Below are 18,138 nucleotides of genomic sequence, written 5' to 3'. Positions count from 1 at the left end.
CTTCTTCAAGATCTCCCTGAAAAAATGCAGTTTTTACATCTAACTGCTCAAGATGTAGGTCAAACGTAGCACAAAGTGCTAGAACTATCCAGACAGTAGTAAGTCGAACCACTGGAGAAAAGATTTCTGTGAAATCGACACCTTCTTTCTGAGCATATCCTTTGATCACCATTCTTGCACGATACCACTCTACTTAATCATCATTGTTTCGTTTGATCTTGTAAACCCATTTGTTACCAATGAGCTTCCTTCCATGCGGTAAAGGTACAAGCTCCCACGTCCTATTCTTATGAAGAGCTTATAGTTCTTCCTACATAGCTACCATCCAAAGTGACGCTTCTGAGCTATCAATCGCTTCTTTGAATGTTGATGGCTCCCCATCTTCTGTTAGAAGATAGTATGCAACATTGCTCTTCATAATATAATCAGACTGCTAGGTTGGTGTATGTCTTTCACGAGTTGACCGTCCAATTTATATAGTTGTAGACTCAACTGGTACTTGTTCCTCATTTTCTGATTCTACTCTAGAAGAATTTTCTGGATTGGACTTCTCTTCTTCTTGAACTGTTGTACTCTCTAGAATTTCTATTGAAATGCTACTCACATCCACATATGCTAGGGCAGGTACCTCTCATGTCTGCTCATGACACCCAAGCCATCTTTTAGACGCCCATAAGCCCAACCCTCAACATATGCAACCCTACCATTGTAGGATAACAATAGGCCTATATCTCCTCATGGACTAGTAACCTCTTTTGAGTACTCCCACATGACCTAGCCACTGCCATCACGGGTCACTCAACTTTAATTCCCTTACCAAAAGGGTTGTAGTATGTAAAGATAACCTAACTATACAGACTTTGGGATTAAACTAGGCTTAGATTACAACTCTAAATCACTAGAATAATATTCTAAACTTCGCAAACACGAAAAACTAAATAAGGCTTGGATCTAGAATTTAATAACTCTCTCTAGAAGTATTCCCCAATTAAATAGATATAAGATCTATTCTCCTAGCGTGGTTTGATTGAGATCATAGGTAAATAATTAATTTCCACATTAAATCCTCTTTCTAGCAGAGGTTTTTGCAAGCAAACCACTCTCAAAATAGAAGAGAATAAAGGAATGAGAGAGTAATTGATTTACTTACTTCTAGGATCCAAAAGTCAATGAAGTTCCACGAGATTCTCCATAAGATTCTCCACAAGATCTTCCCTTCACCAACATGCACTCTCTGACCTTGCAGTAGTCCACAACCACTTATTACATTAAAATAATCCAAAAATAGGGTGTTGAGGCCTTAAATAGGGTGCCAAGGGCAAAATAGGTAAATCTGCCTATACAGCCCAATCAACCTCCTAGGGGGGGGGGATAGCGGTTGCTTGGCCAATCGACTGCCCTAAGCAACAACCCCCATTACTTTGTTGTACTTGGGTGCTTTGCCCTCTTGGTTGAATCCAAATACTAGTACAGACCCATGGATCAGGTAGAAGGCTCATACCTGACTCAATGGCATCTGCCAACTTTGTCTTTCATGAGCTAGATATCCATGTGCCCAAATCATCTAGATTATGACTTGGTTTTCTTCTGGTTCCCAATATCGTAGGTGTATCAGCATCTTCATCTAAGTCCATGGGTTCTGGGGCTAAACATATGCTTCAATTTGGATGGCCCACAACTTCATCCTATTGGATGCTCTTGTTCTTAGACATGCAATTTAAGTTCCAGGTTACGATAATGAGGGTTATCACAATTCTTGTCACATCAGATCTTGCTAAATAGGAATGCAACACTAGGAACACTTACCGTTATGCTCCCAATAAAATATAGGATAAAATTGTTGTATGATCTCGCTCATTACAAGAATCAATTAAAACAAACCAACGGTTAGACCAATAATAATAACAATTCATTAAGGGCAAAAAGAAAAACTCATATTATTTTATTTCTATCAAAACTCAGTTGTTCAAAATATATACACAACTTCAAAGGTTGGGATGCATCACCAAAAGATGTATCTAATGCCATCCCTAAACAAATGAACAAACAACAAAAAAGAAATAACACAACCTCCCACATCAAAGTCCCTCTATATGCACGGTCAAACAAATCCTTTAATCATGATGATGTTAGCTGTACCAAACTCTAGTATACCTCCATATACCCCATATGATCTACTTGGGCCTGCTATAGGGGCAAAAGTCACATGTACAATCATGTCAATGATTAGGAGGAGTGTAATTCCACCAATATGCACTATTCGAAACATGTGCCGGTAGGCATAAAACAATTGACATCTTCAGATATGAGAGGATCTAAATAGTATATAGAATAAAAGAGTGAGCTCAATAGAGCTCAATGAGGGAATATTTAATGCGTAAACACAACAATTTATCATGATGACATGATGAACAAGCATATGCTTTAACGAACAAATGTCTATGTCCATGAGGGGTAAGTACTACTCCAATCACAATGTAATATTCTTCATCATGGGGTATTCTTAATTACTCCTCACAACTCCTCCATTATCATCAAAGGCCTACCATCGCCTATCATTATCACACAATCCTAAAAGGAAACAATCACGTACATAAGAGTTTCATCAAACTATTGAGTTACTTGAATTTCACCTCTATGCTACTCACTTTCACCTTGGGTAGCATTGTGATACACAAATACATTAGACTAATAGATTTCAGCCTAGCTACTCAATCTTTGTAGCATACAAAAATAAAAGAGTGAGCTCAATAGAGCTGAATGAGGTGAATATTTAATATGCAAACGCAATATATCATGATGACATGATGCACAAATATATGCTTTAACAAGTAAACGCCTAAGTGCTACTCTTATCGTAGTGTAATATTATTCATTATGGGGTATTTCTTGATTACTCTAGATAATACCCCCAATATCATCAAATGCCTCTCATCGTCCATCATAATCACACAATCCTAAAAGGGAACAATCACATGCATAAGCATTCTATCGGACTCCTTTTCTCCTTGGGTAGCCATGTGGTACACAAGCTCATTGGCTACTCGAATTTCACCCATACCCCACATGGACACTACCATCGGATGGCCAACACCTAACCCTTTGCTGGCATGGAGAGTGGCACTAGGGTATGCACCTAGGCATGCATTTTAGACATGATGGTCATGCAGGATCCAAGGTATGTTCTTTGTAGCTGAACTCATATGCAATACAAAATTTGAGTAAACATGCTGCCAATTTATTATATTTTAATATAATCAATTCATCATACTTTCATCTCATGCCCATCATCATTAGGGTAGTGATGAGATCAAGAATGCCAATTGTACTTTTCATGCTCACAATATCCACTGTAGACTTCCACCAAAGTAGACTATCACACATCTATGGCATCCCTCACTCCATCATGACTGGGTACGTATGAGTATCATCATCATACACATGCACATAGGTCCACAATATATTCACAATATTATTTCATGTACATATGTAAATGCAATTAATTCAAAATGATATGCCTGCTATACATGCCCTAATTGCAGTGGTTTTACATATGGTATATCAATTTGTGGACTAATAAGTCTTCTCTAAATCATGGGGAATGCGAATGAAAATGTAAATGAAAATGTATATGAAAATCTATTTATTAAGATTATTGAAAATGTATCATACAAAACATACTAAAACCCTATGGAGATTTATGAAACCTATATTGATTTGATGGACATTTACCTCTAATAATAATAATTTTACATATACACCCTCTATGTTTGCATATACATCTCCTAGATTTGTTATATACAAACATCCCTCTATTGCCTAACCATTGCTAAATCTCCTTATAAGTGAGAAGAAAATTGGAAGAAAAAAATAAAAATCACAAGAGTTCGCCTTAACACCCTTAGAACTAAGGGGGCAATAGTAATTTCATAAAGAATAGGGTCATTTTAGTATTATTATTATTATTATTATTATTATTATTATTATTATTAATTTATTTATTTATTTATTTTCAAATAATAAAAAGAGAACAAGACGAGAACCTTATGTAAGGTGTAAATGTATCGTTAATCTCTTACCGGAAGAAAAAAAAATGTATCATTAATCTCATGTCTTGACTGTGGAACTCCAACACAAGAAGGGTAGGCTTTGTGGCAAAAACAAAAAAAATTGAAAAATGGTTTCTTTCAAACTAAAAAGTAACGGCTGGTTTACAGTTACAAAATGAGCGCCATTGCGATGAAAACAATTGTCAAATTCAGACATTCAACAAAGCTGAACAACCCACGCGGATCGCTAGAACTAGTCTCCTCTTCTCCTCTTTCCACCTAAAACGAGCAGAATGCTCTTTCTCTGGTTTTTCTACCATTCGTTTCTTTGAATTTCCTTAGAGTCTCTCCTCCATCCTCTCCTCGGAGGGAGACTCCCAAAGAGACCCAAAATGCCAGAATGCAAGATCTCTTTCTCGCCTTCTGTTTTGATATTCATTTTTCTGTTCTATCAAAAAACCGTTGCAGATGATGGTGCAGTGATGAAAAAGCTCGCAACCTCTCTCAAGTCAATCCCTTCAGATTGGAAAGGTGAGGATTTCTGTTCATGGACGGGCATTAGATGCGATAAGTCCAATAGGGTCACCATCATTAGCCTAGCTAACAAAGGTATCTCAGGTACCCTTCCTTCAAATCTCAATCAACTCTCTGAGCTTCAAACCCTCGCTTTCCAGGACAACAGAATTTCTGGCGCATTGCCCACCCTTGCAAACCTCACCAATCTCGAAGAGGTTTACTTAGATAACAATGAATTCACGTCAATTCCTCGCACGTTCTTCACTGGACTCACCAGTTTGAATAACATGACTATTGCGCAGAATGTCAATTTGGAACCTTGGAACATCCCCACTGATCTGCCAGATTCTTCCACTTTAGCCAATTTTATTGCGAGCAAGGCTAATGCAGCAGGCACCCTTCCAGATATTTTTGGTTCTTTCCCGAATTTGCAATCCCTGCGGCTTTCCTACAACAATTTCACAGGTTCTTTACCCAAATCCTTTGCAGGAAGTGCAATTCAGAACCTCTGGATCAATAATCAGCTTCTGGGTATGTCTGGGACAATTGATGTAATAGGAGCAATGACACAGCTCACCCAGGCATGGCTCCATGTAAATTCATTTACGGGTTCCATTCCGGATCTTTCCAACTGCACCTCTTTGGTTGATCTTCAGGTTCGTGACAATCAATTCACTGGGGTTCTACCCTCTTCGTTAATATCATTGCCTCAGTTGGCCAATTTATCCTTGGATAATAATAAGTTCCAAGGTCCTTACCCTCCTTTTAAAAGTGGAGTTAAAGTTAATCTTGGCAAAACCAACAATTTCTGCAATTCAAAGCCGGGTCCTTGTTCTCCACAGGTGACAGCATTGCTTGCTGTTGCAGGAGCCATTGGTTACCCTATGGACTTAGCTATTTCTTGGGTAGGGAATGATCCATGCCAAAGTTGGACTTTTATTACTTGTGATGCACAGCAGAAGAATGTAATGGTAGTTAACTTTGGGAAACAGAATTTCACAGGATCGATCTCACCTGCTTTTTCTAACCTTACATCATTGAAGAGTTTGTTGTTGAATGATAATAATCTCAGTGGCTCAATACCAGTTGTCTTGACCAACTTGACTCAGCTCCGAGTCCTTGATGTTTCAAACAACGACCTTTCCGGAAAAGTTCCAGTATTTCCTCTTGGTACAGTTTTGAAATTGGCAGGTAACAAGTTTATTAATACAGTGAGCAATTCAACATCTTCCGATGGGAATGGGAGTGCACCAAAAGGAAGCCCAGAAGCCAGTCCAAGTCAAGATTCACCAACAGGAACAGCAAGTGACAGCTCAACGATCCCAGGGACAAAGAGCTCTAAGGTTTCACCTGGCTTGGTAGCTGGTGTAGTGGCTGCTGCAGTGATTTTAATGGCTCTAGTAATTTTTGTAGTCTACAGATGTTATGCTAAGAAACGCAAACAAAAAATTGGATTGGTTCCACTCCCTCAGAGTGACAAAGAAGTAGGGAAGAATGGAGTAATGGGCACCACAAATGGGTTTGGAAATGAATTACAGAGTCCAAGCAGTGATGAAATCAGTGACGTCCAGGTCTCTGATGGTGGAAATGTTGCTATTTCAATCCAAGTCCTTAGAGAGGTGACAGACAACTTCAATGAAGGTAACATATTGGGCAGAGGAGGATTTGGAGTTGTCTACAGAGGTGTTCTCCATGATGGGACAAATATTGCAGTGAAGCGGATGGAATCTGTTGCAATGGGTTCAAAGGGTTTGAATGAATTTCAGGCAGAGATTTCAGTCCTTACAAAGGTTAAACATAGGCATCTAGTCGGACTTCTGGGTTTCTGCATCAATGGCAATGAGCGTCTTTTGATTTATGAGTATATGTCACAGGGGAATTTGGGGCAGCATCTCTTTAACCCTGATGAAAATGGTCATTCACCGCTCTCATGGAAGCAGAGGTTTACAATTGCCCTCGATGTAGCCAGAGGGGTAGAGTATCTTCATGGCTTAGCACAACAAACTTTCATCCACAGAGATTTAAAACCCTCGAATATACTTCTTGGGGACGACAAGAGAGCTAAGGTTGCTGATTTTGGTTTAGTTAAGAATGCCCTTGACGGAAAGTACTCACTTGAGACTCGATTGGCAGGAACATTTGGGTATCTTGCACCTGAATATGCTGGTATGTATAGACTGTACCGTATTCCTTTTTTTGCTTTGATATTGATTTATTTATTGAGTTTATGTATTTTAGTTACTTCAGCTATTATTTGGTAGTTGAAATAACCTTGAACAGAACTAAAGCCAAGTCCTAGAAATAGCAATTCCTCTAATTGTAATGAGTTTCTCTTCTAATAAAAGAAGTCTATGTGTCTCACATTCATCACATGCTACCAGAGTTATTAATAGGCACAGATTTATTGCTTTCTTTTATCTAAACAAATATGGAATATGACTTGGTATTGGTTTCATTTATCTTTCCAGTTTATCTCATATTGACTAAGATTGTAACTATTAGTAGTAAATAAACCAAAGAAAAGAAGAAGAGAGAGGGTTGCAAGACAAACACTGAATGAAAGTAGGCTTTGCCCCTTAGTTTCATATCTATGAATCATCAGTTATAATAATGGATACAGGAGTCTCCATAACTAAAATAGAAACAAATAGTAGCAAAAAAGATTGAAAGAAATAAAGGGAAATCACTCTCTATGCTAAGATGAGATCCTTAACCAGGGACAAGGAATGAAGGGTACACATGCACCTCATAGTAGAAATTTGTAATCTAGAAATACTTATTGCAGCCATACCCACTCAAGCTGGAGCAAGAAATCACCAATGCACAGCTTGAAACACCCATTTTGACATCCAAGTCCTAACAAGAGTTTGGGACAGTAAAGGATTTTGTTGAGAGAAAAGAGAGGTATGACTAACCCACCCCTTTCCTCCCTTCCACTCTCCCTCGGAGAACCCCTCTCCCCTTTTGACCCTTCTTCTTGGTCTTGCATCTTCTCTCCCACCCATTTACACTCTAACCCTAACATTTCTCTTCATTCCATCTAGCCTTCTTCGGAAGGCCCCACCTTGTTTGGCCTTTGCCACAACTCTTTCTTAGCCCTTGGTCTTGCTAAGAGGAAGTCATGCCTTGTCGACAACTTTTTCACTCCTCATACTCCTTTCAAAGTCGTCCAAGCATCTCTCTGCAAACAATGGAATGCTTAAGGTTCTCTCCAATCCCCTATTTGCTTAAAAGTGGTGTTTTCGCCTTTTGTTTCTTGAACTAGGAAGCAAAGACTCAGGATGGAAGGTTCTCTTTGGCAAGTATACAACAAAGAGGATCTACCTCCGGCAATGGGCTGATAAGAAGTTGGAGAAAATGGACTTCCATGCCATCCCCCTCTGGGTTACTCTCCTTGACCTTCCTCTGCATTTTTAGGACACAAAATGCCTTTGCCGTATTGCCTCTCTTATAGATAAACCCCTTTGAATGGATGCTACCACATACAACCAAGCCTGGTTGACATTCGCCAAAATCTACATTGAGATCTCAGCCTCTTCGCCTCTCCTAGCCTCTATTCTGGTTAGGGATGAATTAGACTTTAAATTTTTCCAACCCCTCCTCCTTGAAAATGTTTCTCCTCTTTGCCTTCGCTGCTCTATCTTTGGCCATCCAAATAGCTCTGCCCCTATTCCTTCTTCAATCCCCCCTCTCTATCTTATGGTTAGCCACCCTCCGCCTAATCCCTCATCCCTTACACCTGTCCTCTGCCTCCTAGCAATGGCCCCTCCCTCCTAACCCCTCGTCAGTGGCTACTACCACCTTCAACCAAGAACGGTTGACATTCGCCAGAATCTGAGTTAAAGTCTCAGCCTCTTCCCCTTTTTCAGCCTCTATTATGGTCAGGGATGAATCAGGCTTTAAATTTTTCCAACCTCTTCTCTTTGAAAATGATCCCCCTCTTTGCCTTCATTGCTTTGTCTTCAGCCATCCAAATTGCTTTGCCCTTGTTCGTTCTCCGGTCCCCTCTATGTGCCCCATGGTTAGCCACCCTCTGCCCAACCCCTCCTCCCCTACACTTGTCCTCTGCCGCCATCAGCCTCCCCACCCTCCCAACCCCTTGTAAAATGGCTATTCCTACCTCTTTTGGCAATCCCAACTGATTCGCTCCCCTAGTGAGCAAGTCGCCCTCCTTTATGCTAACACAACCTTACTTTTTCACCTACCCTTCTGTCTTAGCTAGTTCCTTAGTTGCTTGCAACCTTGACCCTGCCATTGCTGTTCCCTATTTAGCTTTTGCAAGCTGACCCGCCTACAGTTCCTTCCTTAGCCTCTTGCCTATAGACCTGCCTGCCCCTTCTTGCTTGGTCCCCTCGTTTTGTCCCTTTTGCCCACCTCTCCCTCTTGGATCAGCCCTCGATCTGGTCACTCCTTCCCCTTCTCTTCACCCTCCAACCTTCTCCTTCTCTCTCCCGATTTTATGTAAGGCCGCTGCCCCCTTCCCCTTCCCCTTCTCTCTTATCCCCTTTCTAGAAATCCCTTTTCTTATTTTATCCCTGTTTTCCCTCTTCAGCCTCCCATGCAGGCCCCCTCCCCCACTTCTTTCCCTCGTGACCTGTGGTCCACTCTCTCCCCTAGTCCTTCTTCCCCCAGCCCACATCTTCTTCCTTCCCTTGAGCCATCTCCCCTCCCCTTCTAACCCCCTCTCCTCTCCCATCCCCAGCCCATCTAACCCCCCTTTCTCCCCCTCATTAGCCCACTCCCCCCTTTTGGTTCGCCTTTCAGCCCAACCCTCCTGACCTCCCTTCCCCCCCTCTACCAGCGAGCTGCCCCCCCTCCCTCCCCTGCTTGTGAGCCTTTGGCCCACATGATGGGAAACTTGTCTTCTTCTATAGCTCCTTGTGTTCCTATGTAGGGAGGGTCTTCAAACTCAAAGACCCCTTCCTCTCCCCTTCATAGCTGCAGAAGCAGTGGTTGCTCCACTAGAGGCCGCCATCGTTTCGATGAAAACTTTATTGTTGATTTCCAGCCTTGCCTTCTAGGAAGGAAAAGAAAAAGAAGAAGAAAAAAAAATTTAAGCCCTTTTTTCTTGTTAGGCTATGCCCCTTGCTATTTGTGTTGCTTTGTTGAGCTTCTATTAGGTTTTGTTAGGGCTTTGGCCTGGTTTTTTTCAGTTTTCTCTGCCGCCCCATTTTCTCCTCTTTGATTAATGAATTCATTTATTCACCTCAATAATTAAAAAAGAAAAAAGTTTCCAAGCTGATCTCCATAGGGAATGAAGGGAGTGACAATTAACTTGTTTAGAACAACATCCTCGACAAAACGGTAGTCAACTTCAATATGCTTAGTACCATAATTGATTACCGGATTGCTTGCAATGTAGATGGTTGTTTGGTTATCACAAAATGTCTGTATAGGCTGAGAAATAGGAAATACGAGCTTATGAAGAATATACTTCAACCACATTTAACTCAACAACAGATCATACCATTGCCCAATATTCTACTTTGGCACTTGATCCAGTAATAGTTTTGGTTTTTTGCTCTGCAAGTTACTAGAATACTTCCCATAGAGGTATGGTAACCATAGTTGAATATCTATCATGGTACTTTCTCAATTTGTATCAGAATAATCACCTCAGTCAATACTTAGGTGATGACAATAAACAAGCCCTTTGCTCGCAGCTTGCCTTGAATGTCTGATAATAAGTCATACAGCTCCAGTATTTTCTTGGTAGAATGAACAATTGACAAACAATACCAATAACAAAGGGATTATCTAACCTAGTGACTGTGAGATAAATAAAATTTTCCACTAGGCATTTGTATGCATGTTGGTCCTCAAAGTATTTACCATTAGTAGAGCCAAACTTTTGATGTGGACCATCTTGGTGTCAACTGGTATGGCTATATATGACCTGTACTAGACAAGAGACCAAGACCATATTTCCTTTGAGATAAATTGATTCCTTTCTTATTGTGAAACTTTGACTCCAAGAAAGTACAGCACTCCTTCACATGAAAAACCCATGGAAGAAGCTCTAGATGCAAATGCAAAAGTGGATCTGCTGGTGACGATATGAGTACAGTGGCAGTTGTATTGTCTATTCATTAGGCCAGTGAAGCTTCATATGTTTTGCCCAACATATTTCAATGTTATGACTTGGTTTCACATAATAATGTAAAGGTGAGATGATTTATCAAAGTGCTGTTCACCAGATTCCCAGCCATTAGAACCATCAACCTGAGCATGATACCGACCACGGCCTCTACTAAAATCCCAGCCATGACCAGCAATAAAGGTAGAGTTACCCTTAGTAGAAACATAAGATGGAAGCTTGGGACGCATAACCAGCCAATGCAAATGGGAGAAGACCTCATTGGAAGGCACTGTCTTCGGTGATGAATGGCCCTTTATCAGCCTAATTTTCTGGGTAAAGGCTAGCCATAAGTTTCAAAATATGAAACTCAGATTCTTGCCATTTTAGTGGTTTTTTACTTAATATTCAAATGTTCATATATTTGAAGTTCTTCAAGATGTCTCTTTTAAGTAAAGAGGTAGAAGACTTGTCACCTTGTGAGAAGTGAAAACTCAATAGTCAATGGTTGATAGATTTGAAGTTCTTTATCTCTTGTCACTGTGGTAGTCATTTGGAGACTTGTCTCCTTGCGACAGTTGGAATAATTTTCATATAGTTCATCTTTAGGGGAATTTTTTTTGCTTGGGAGTAGCTCTGACATATTTCCACAAGACCTTATCAGAAGTGTGAAAAGTCACGTTAGTAGCAGTAGAAGGTTCAATTCTATTCCATGAACAAATTTTAATTGTTGAATTTCATGCATCCAATTATCATGAAAAGCAATGTGGTACCCTTAAGGTCAGTGATAGGAGGATCCTCAATGAGGTATTGAATTATCCCCATGGCATGAATGTAGGCTTGGACAGCTTTTTCTTAGGCAGTTCGATAAACCACTTAAGAATGGTAATTTAAATACATAATGTATCACTAGAAGCCTTAGAATCAGTCATCAATGATGCTAGTAAAGGTTAGAATGACTGATCTAGAGGAGATACTAAACAAAACACTCCAAACAGAGTACTTGCAGAAGCAGTTGGAGCACTTCTCCAGAAAGCACAACCACAAAGAGGGGGGGGGGGGGGGATAAAATCGCACTGATACAAAGTTTTGGTTAGGGGGAGGTAAGACCTCAAAGCAGCAAGGGAAAAAAACAGATAAAAGACACGCTTACCAGCAGCAGGTTGGTAAAAAGCATATAATCAGCATCTACCTTATCTTCAGAAACTGGGAGAACAAAACCCAGAAGCAGAAACTATAGGCTGGTCAAACATTCTCAAACTTCTTAAAATGTGTATTCTTGAAAGCTTTAATTAACTGGTTGAAGAACAGATCCTAATTCATGATTTTAAGGCAAATAACTAGGAATAAAGTAGCAACCAGACAGCCCAGAACTGGCTGAAGTAGAATCAACTTCAGTCTGATTCTCAAAGCTGCTTAGTAAAAGAGATCAATATCTGGTCTGCTTAGAGCTCTGATACTATGTAACAATGAACAGTAAATAAACCAAAGAGGAGAAGAGAGGAGGAGAGGCTGCAAGAGAAGCACAGCTCAATAGCAAGCTCTCCCCCTCAGTTCATATTTATAAAGCAGCAATTACAGTAATGGAAGTAGGAGTTCCCTTAACAGAAAATAGAAACAAATAAAAGGATCCTTAACTATATACAAGCTATAAAGTGTACATGACACACATGTACCCCCACGTACATGCAGGTTATGTACCCACATGGTATCAAGTGGTAACCTGAAGATACTTAACTAAGATAAACAGAATTTGATAAGTTACTTTTCTGTCATCTAGCTTCCTTCTACTGATAAATGACATGCATCAACCAGTTATGGACATAATGTGGCAATCAGTTTTTTTTTTCTTTCACTTTCCTGTATTATTTCCTTTGCTAAATTAGCAAAGAAATGCAATGATCTACAGCCAGTTAAGTTTCCAAATTAAACCTATCACACAAAGAAGGAAAAAAAAAGATGATTCCGCCATAGAAATGCTAACAATGTATAAACTAAATCAGTAATATCTCAAGCAAGGTTCCCCCTGATATTCTCATTTATTTTCTCTGATCTATTTGGGTGCTCTATGATTAAAGTTGTTACATTCCTGTTTCTGCTTCTGCTTTTAACCGGTGGATGTATTCTTAGTTCTGCGGCTGTGAAATAATAAATTTACTACAACTATTATTTTTTTTCTTTCAGCAACTGGAAAGGTTACCACGAAAGTTGATGTTTATGCATACGGTGTGGTTTTAATGGAGATGATCACGGGTAGAAAATCACTGGATGAAACTTTGCCGGAAGAGAATTCACATCTTGTAACATGGTTTCGTAGGATTCTAATCAACAAGGAAAACATTGGAAAAGCTATTGACCCTGTCCTCAATCCTGATGATGATACCTTTGGGAGCATTTGTAAGGTGGCAGAGCTTGCAGGTCATTGTACAGCTCGGGAGCCTTATCAAAGGCCAGATATGGGCCATGCAGTTAATACCTTAGCTTCTCTTGTAGAACAGTGGAAACCTAGTTCCCAAGATGATGATGATAGTTTCGGTATCGATCTCCACTTAAGCCTACCTGAAGCCCTAGAGAGATGGCAAGCTGAAGGCACCACCAATGCAGTTGATGATTCCTTCTATAACAGTAGTACGAATCGTGGGGATACTCAAAGTAGCAACACCTCAAAATCTCAATATATTGAGAAAACATTCAATTCACCGGATGCCCGTTGATACAGAGTAAGGCTCAAATGCTAAGGTGGCAAAGAGAAGACGAGCTTCCACACTGTTTAGTCTGATGGTTTATCAAGGAATACAACAGTTTTCCATTTATCACTGTTGTTTAACCTTTGTATAGCCATGATGTGGGTTCTTCTCAACATCTTTGTAGTAGTCAATCATATGGCACAAAAGCTACATGTTGCTTTCTTTCTATTCTTTGATGTAAAGTACAGATTGATTTTGTGGGGTCGGGTATCAAATGAAACCCAGAAACAGTAGTAGCAATGTAGCAGTTTTAATAGTAGACTGACTGAACTGCCCAATGAAGGGAAAAGAAAATTGTATGACAATTTTTTATGTACTAATTCTCCAAACTCTGAGTTAAAATTTATTGCTAATTACAAGTTTTTCTTTTTGATATTGGTTTGGATTTTATAGTGTAATCTGTACTTATTTGTTTTTTTCCCATCTCTTCTATGTAATTTTGAAGCTAAAAATAAAATATAGTCATGGGATTTTCTCTTCTTACAGTTGGTAGGTTAGAAAATTAGAACTAGAATGGGTGGAATTGAATTCTTCTTTCTTTGTCGATTGTTTAGGGAAATAAAAGCTGAAATTTTCTTCAAACTGGACTCTTGTGTTCCAAGGTCCACGTTCATGGTTGAGGTGTGTACATACACGAGGTGGCTACCTCTGTTTGGGTTGTCAAGAACCGTTTGAGGTTACAGATAAGTGGAAGAATTCTCCCATGGAGATTATACGAGGTGATTCACTAGTCAGATTTGATGAGCTTCTGGAATGGTTTTATGGTTTGAAGGCCAGGAAAAACAAACTGGGGCTGTTTTCATCTTGTCTTTCACAGTGTAGGGTAACATCATGACTGTCTAAGGCAACCAATGTAAGGACGTGGGAGTTGCAGTGTCAGGGATAGTTCACAGAGGGGAGGGCGCATAGGATGAGAGAGAGAGAGATGCAGTGTAGGGTACATCATGACCGATGAATATCAATGGCCGAGATAGAAATTCGGTGGCCGAGAATGTTTTGCTTGACCGTCCTGCGCATTAAATGCGCAGAACTGAAGCAAGGTCCTATGCTGAAGTGGATCGATACAGGACCGGCTGGCAAACTAAGGGCGGTTCCAAAGGATCCGGATCCACTATCAGCAAGATTGTGCTAGTATGCTACATCCTAGCTAGTGTTGCTTGTACTGTCTAGTGTTGGGATTGCACTGGGTGGCAAACGTCAATCTTGTTCTCTCAAAGAAACATGTTAGGTTTCATCCACTTAAATGAAAAGAACCAAACTTAGAAGTTAGAACCAGGGTTGGATCGTTGCACACAGCCATTCCATTAACATATCTCATCATTACCAACCACCTGTTGTCTTGTCTCGCAGTCTCCCTCTTAGGCTCCAACAGCACTGGTTTTGCTGCCACCACCACCACCTGTTTATCTGCACCAACCTGAAATGTCTCCTAATCACTTGTTCTAAGTTCTATGCTGAAAACCAATGCCGAGAACCCTACTTTCCGTAATCTTGAAATGTAAGATTTTTAGCATGAAACGGGTTGCTCGGCAATAACCAACACCTCCCGTATATGAAATAGTCAAAACTCCTATCAGTTTATACAAAGTTATCAGTTTTTTATTTCTTTCTTTTTTTTTTTTCTACATAAATGTATCATTTTTTTTTTTTTGGTAAGAAAGCTACCAGCTTTAAAAAACAATAAAAACTAAGAAAAATTCTCAATTCATAACTACACACGCTGATTTGAAGTATATTTACAAATAATTTTTTTGAGATGATCCAAAAAATACAATTCAAATTCAATTAAACCCTAGTTCACCTATGATGCGTCCAAATTCTGTTAAGCCGTTGGAATGCTTGATGTAATCCTGCAAAAAGGAGTTAGACGTGGCCCGACCGGGGGTCGGGAGGCCACCTCCGAAGCTTAAGTCAGTAACTGGACTGATCACAAAAGGCTTTGGCTATTTGCAGAGCTGAATAATAATGAATACGTAGTTGGGAAACGATTCAGGTACCTGATAGGTTGTACATCCTTGGTTTATATAGATTTTACCTCTAATCTTCGACCGTTGAATGAATTCTCGATCTCCTTCGGTGGCCGTCCGATCTTAGGCTTTTTCTCTAGATATTCGGGGACGTAATTAGTTACCTATTCTCAGCATGATTCCTTCACTACTTTGCTAATAGAGAACTTCTATAAGTCAGTTTCATCTACCGCAAAGTTCGGGAGGCCATACCGGATTAGTAACTAGAATACAACGCCCTTATGATTGTTTCATTAGGTCTTGGTGGGATCCGGTCATGGTCTGACTAGGACGAAGACTGTGAACCCGGTCTAGCGGGTTCAGTGCAATTTTCATCGTATCATTTGTGGAATGCTTGGTCTGGATCGGGTTGTTTACCGAATGTGAGTGAGTATGGGATATCCGGTCATGACCAAAATATCTTTGCATTTAATGCCACTGACATCTTTTTCCAGCGAGGTGCAGTCGAAAGGTTTCGACACCTCGTTGCCTGTGCATTGCAAGCTACGTGTTGATTGATGAAGCATGTGCATTATCTCCTGCTGTTCAAACCGTCATGTCCCGAATTTTTATCATCATGGCGAAGGTTGTGAACCATCAAGAGCTGTAAACCGTCGATGTTTTACAATATGGGACGTTAGATGTTCTCCCTTTGGATCGGTGTGTGTTCCTATTCGCCAATAGAATTTATCCTTGTTAATTCTATTGTATTTTGAATCTATAAAAGATTCTCTCTTCTTCATTTCATCTTTTCATTTCCTCGCGCTTCTTCAACAGAGCTTTCGCCTGGCGTCTTTCCAACTCCAAACTGTAATCCAAGCTTTATTTCTCTAGCTTTCTTGGGATCACAAGTAAGTTTTTCTTCTTGCCAACTTCTCCTTGTTCCTTATTTTTCTTTTCAATATGGGTAGTGGTGAAACTTCGAACGATGACTCTGTCTCTCGTATGTTTTCGGGAAGAGATTCCGCTGAACAACGATCTCCCTCAATTTTTGTTGAACTTTCTGGTGATCGGGACTATAGAGTGTCTGATGACTGGATTCAATCTATCCCTGTCACCCCTAGGGATCCTCCTAGTAATTGCCCCATTAACTCGAGGAATTTCCTCGGTGAGGAGGAAGGCTACTAAGAAGCCTACGGCTAGGAGTTCCCGGCCGTCCAAGCGTCCTTATACTTTGCCCTCGAATATTGAGTCTTGAATTTGTCCGGCATATATTACCAAGCTCTACTCTGATTATTCGATTCCTGTTTCCTATTATCTTTGCGTCCCAAACGATAATGAGAGGGTTGACTCTAACCCTCCTTGAGAGTTTTCTCTTCATGATGATTCTTTCAAGGGTGGGGTTCGGATCCCGTTTTACTCCCCTATTATTGCCGAAATCCTTACCCATTGGGGAAATCTGCCCGGGATGCTTCTCCCTAATAGTTGGAGACTCATCATCGGTTATCTGGGGCTCTGCCATGATCTCGGGCTGACCCCTTCCTTGGGCGTTTTTCACCATTTTCGTGTCCTAAACAAGTCAAACCCACCTGGATGGGTGTATTTTCAAGCGCCAAAGGTTGATCGAATGGGAGGGGAACCGCAGTACTTGTCCCTCCAACAATAGGGGTGGCAAAGAAATTTGTCTTGAAGTTCCCGATCCAATCCCGGATTCCCAATGCTGGACCTTAGGGTTCCTTCCAGTCCCGTTTGGTGCCCTTCCGTTGGGTTTGGGCGTTCGGGCTATCAGCCTTCCTTGGCTTCTATCCTGTCTGCCTGGGTTGGTGTCCTTGCCCGGGGTTTGGCTTGGTGGCGCCCCTTTGCTCTCTTCCTTTGTCGCCTTTTCGTCCTTGTGCGGTCTTTGTTGTCTGCGGTGCCTCCTGTTCGTCGCCGTGGTGTTGTCTTGGCCCACGGGTTTTCCGCTGCGAGGAGGAGTTCCTCGTGCTGAGGCGCTCCGGGTGCCCGTCCCGGCTTCGTGCGGCTGTCCCAAGGGGTTTCCCCGAGGGTCTCCTGTTGTGCCATGCTGCCGGGGAGAGCCGGGGTTGAGGGTCCACTCGTGATGTGCCGCTCTTGTCCGGGCGGGGCTGTTGTGTGCGCTTCTTGGAGGAAGATTGATCAAGAGGAGATCTATGTCCCTGGCTAGAAGGTGAATCTCCACGATGCGTTCTTTTGGATACCGATGCATCTGTTGATTGGGCGATTAATGCCCATACCCCGTGCGATCGGAAAGTTTTAAGCGACATGCCTGATGAGGAGTTTGTGAACTCCAATATCATGTACATCCTGACTTCCTACCCCGAGGGGTTGATTCTCTCGCCTGACGATTTGTTTTCTTGTTTGTTGATATAGGGTCCTTACTAAATGCTTTCATGATGAGATGGAAGCAAATTTGAGAGTTGGCCGCCTTTGGACGGAAGCGAAGCGTAGCATTGCTATTGTTGAGGAGAAAATCAAAGAGATTTCTCAAAAGGAAGAGGAGATAGAGCGTCTTTGTCCTACCACAGGGGAGCTCATCATTACCAAGTCTCGGCTGGAAGATCTTAATGGCAAAGCCTTGATTTCTGAGGCTAAAATTGATTCTCTTTCTCGGGAGAAAAAAGAGTTGGAAGAGAGGCTTGAAGCTGTTACTCTTCCCCAGGATCCCGAAGATTTGCAACTTGCGGTTTGGAGGGCCTGTGTCCGGAAGTATTTGAATAGCGTTCCGTTTAGCAAATTGCTCAATCGGTACAATGTGGTTACCTTTCAGGAAGGTGCTAATGAGGTAT

The 18,138-nt window shown here is 41.0% G+C and overlaps 1 pseudogene; it reads left to right on the top strand.

Moving 5' to 3' along the window:
* The first annotated feature begins 4,441 nt into the window (after nucleotides 1-4,441).
* Nucleotides 4,442-13,355, top strand: LOC149018962 (receptor-like kinase TMK4 pseudogene; annotated as a pseudogene).
* The last annotated feature ends 4,783 nt before the right edge of the window (nucleotides 13,356-18,138 follow it).

This window comes from Hakea prostrata, chromosome 4 (genome assembly GCF_041222555.1).
Source record: "Hakea prostrata isolate BN-2017 chromosome 4, UWA_Hpros_2, whole genome shotgun sequence".
Lineage (NCBI taxonomy): Eukaryota > Viridiplantae > Streptophyta > Magnoliopsida > Proteales > Proteaceae > Hakea > Hakea prostrata.
This window is presented reverse-complemented; position numbering and strand designations above follow the sequence as displayed.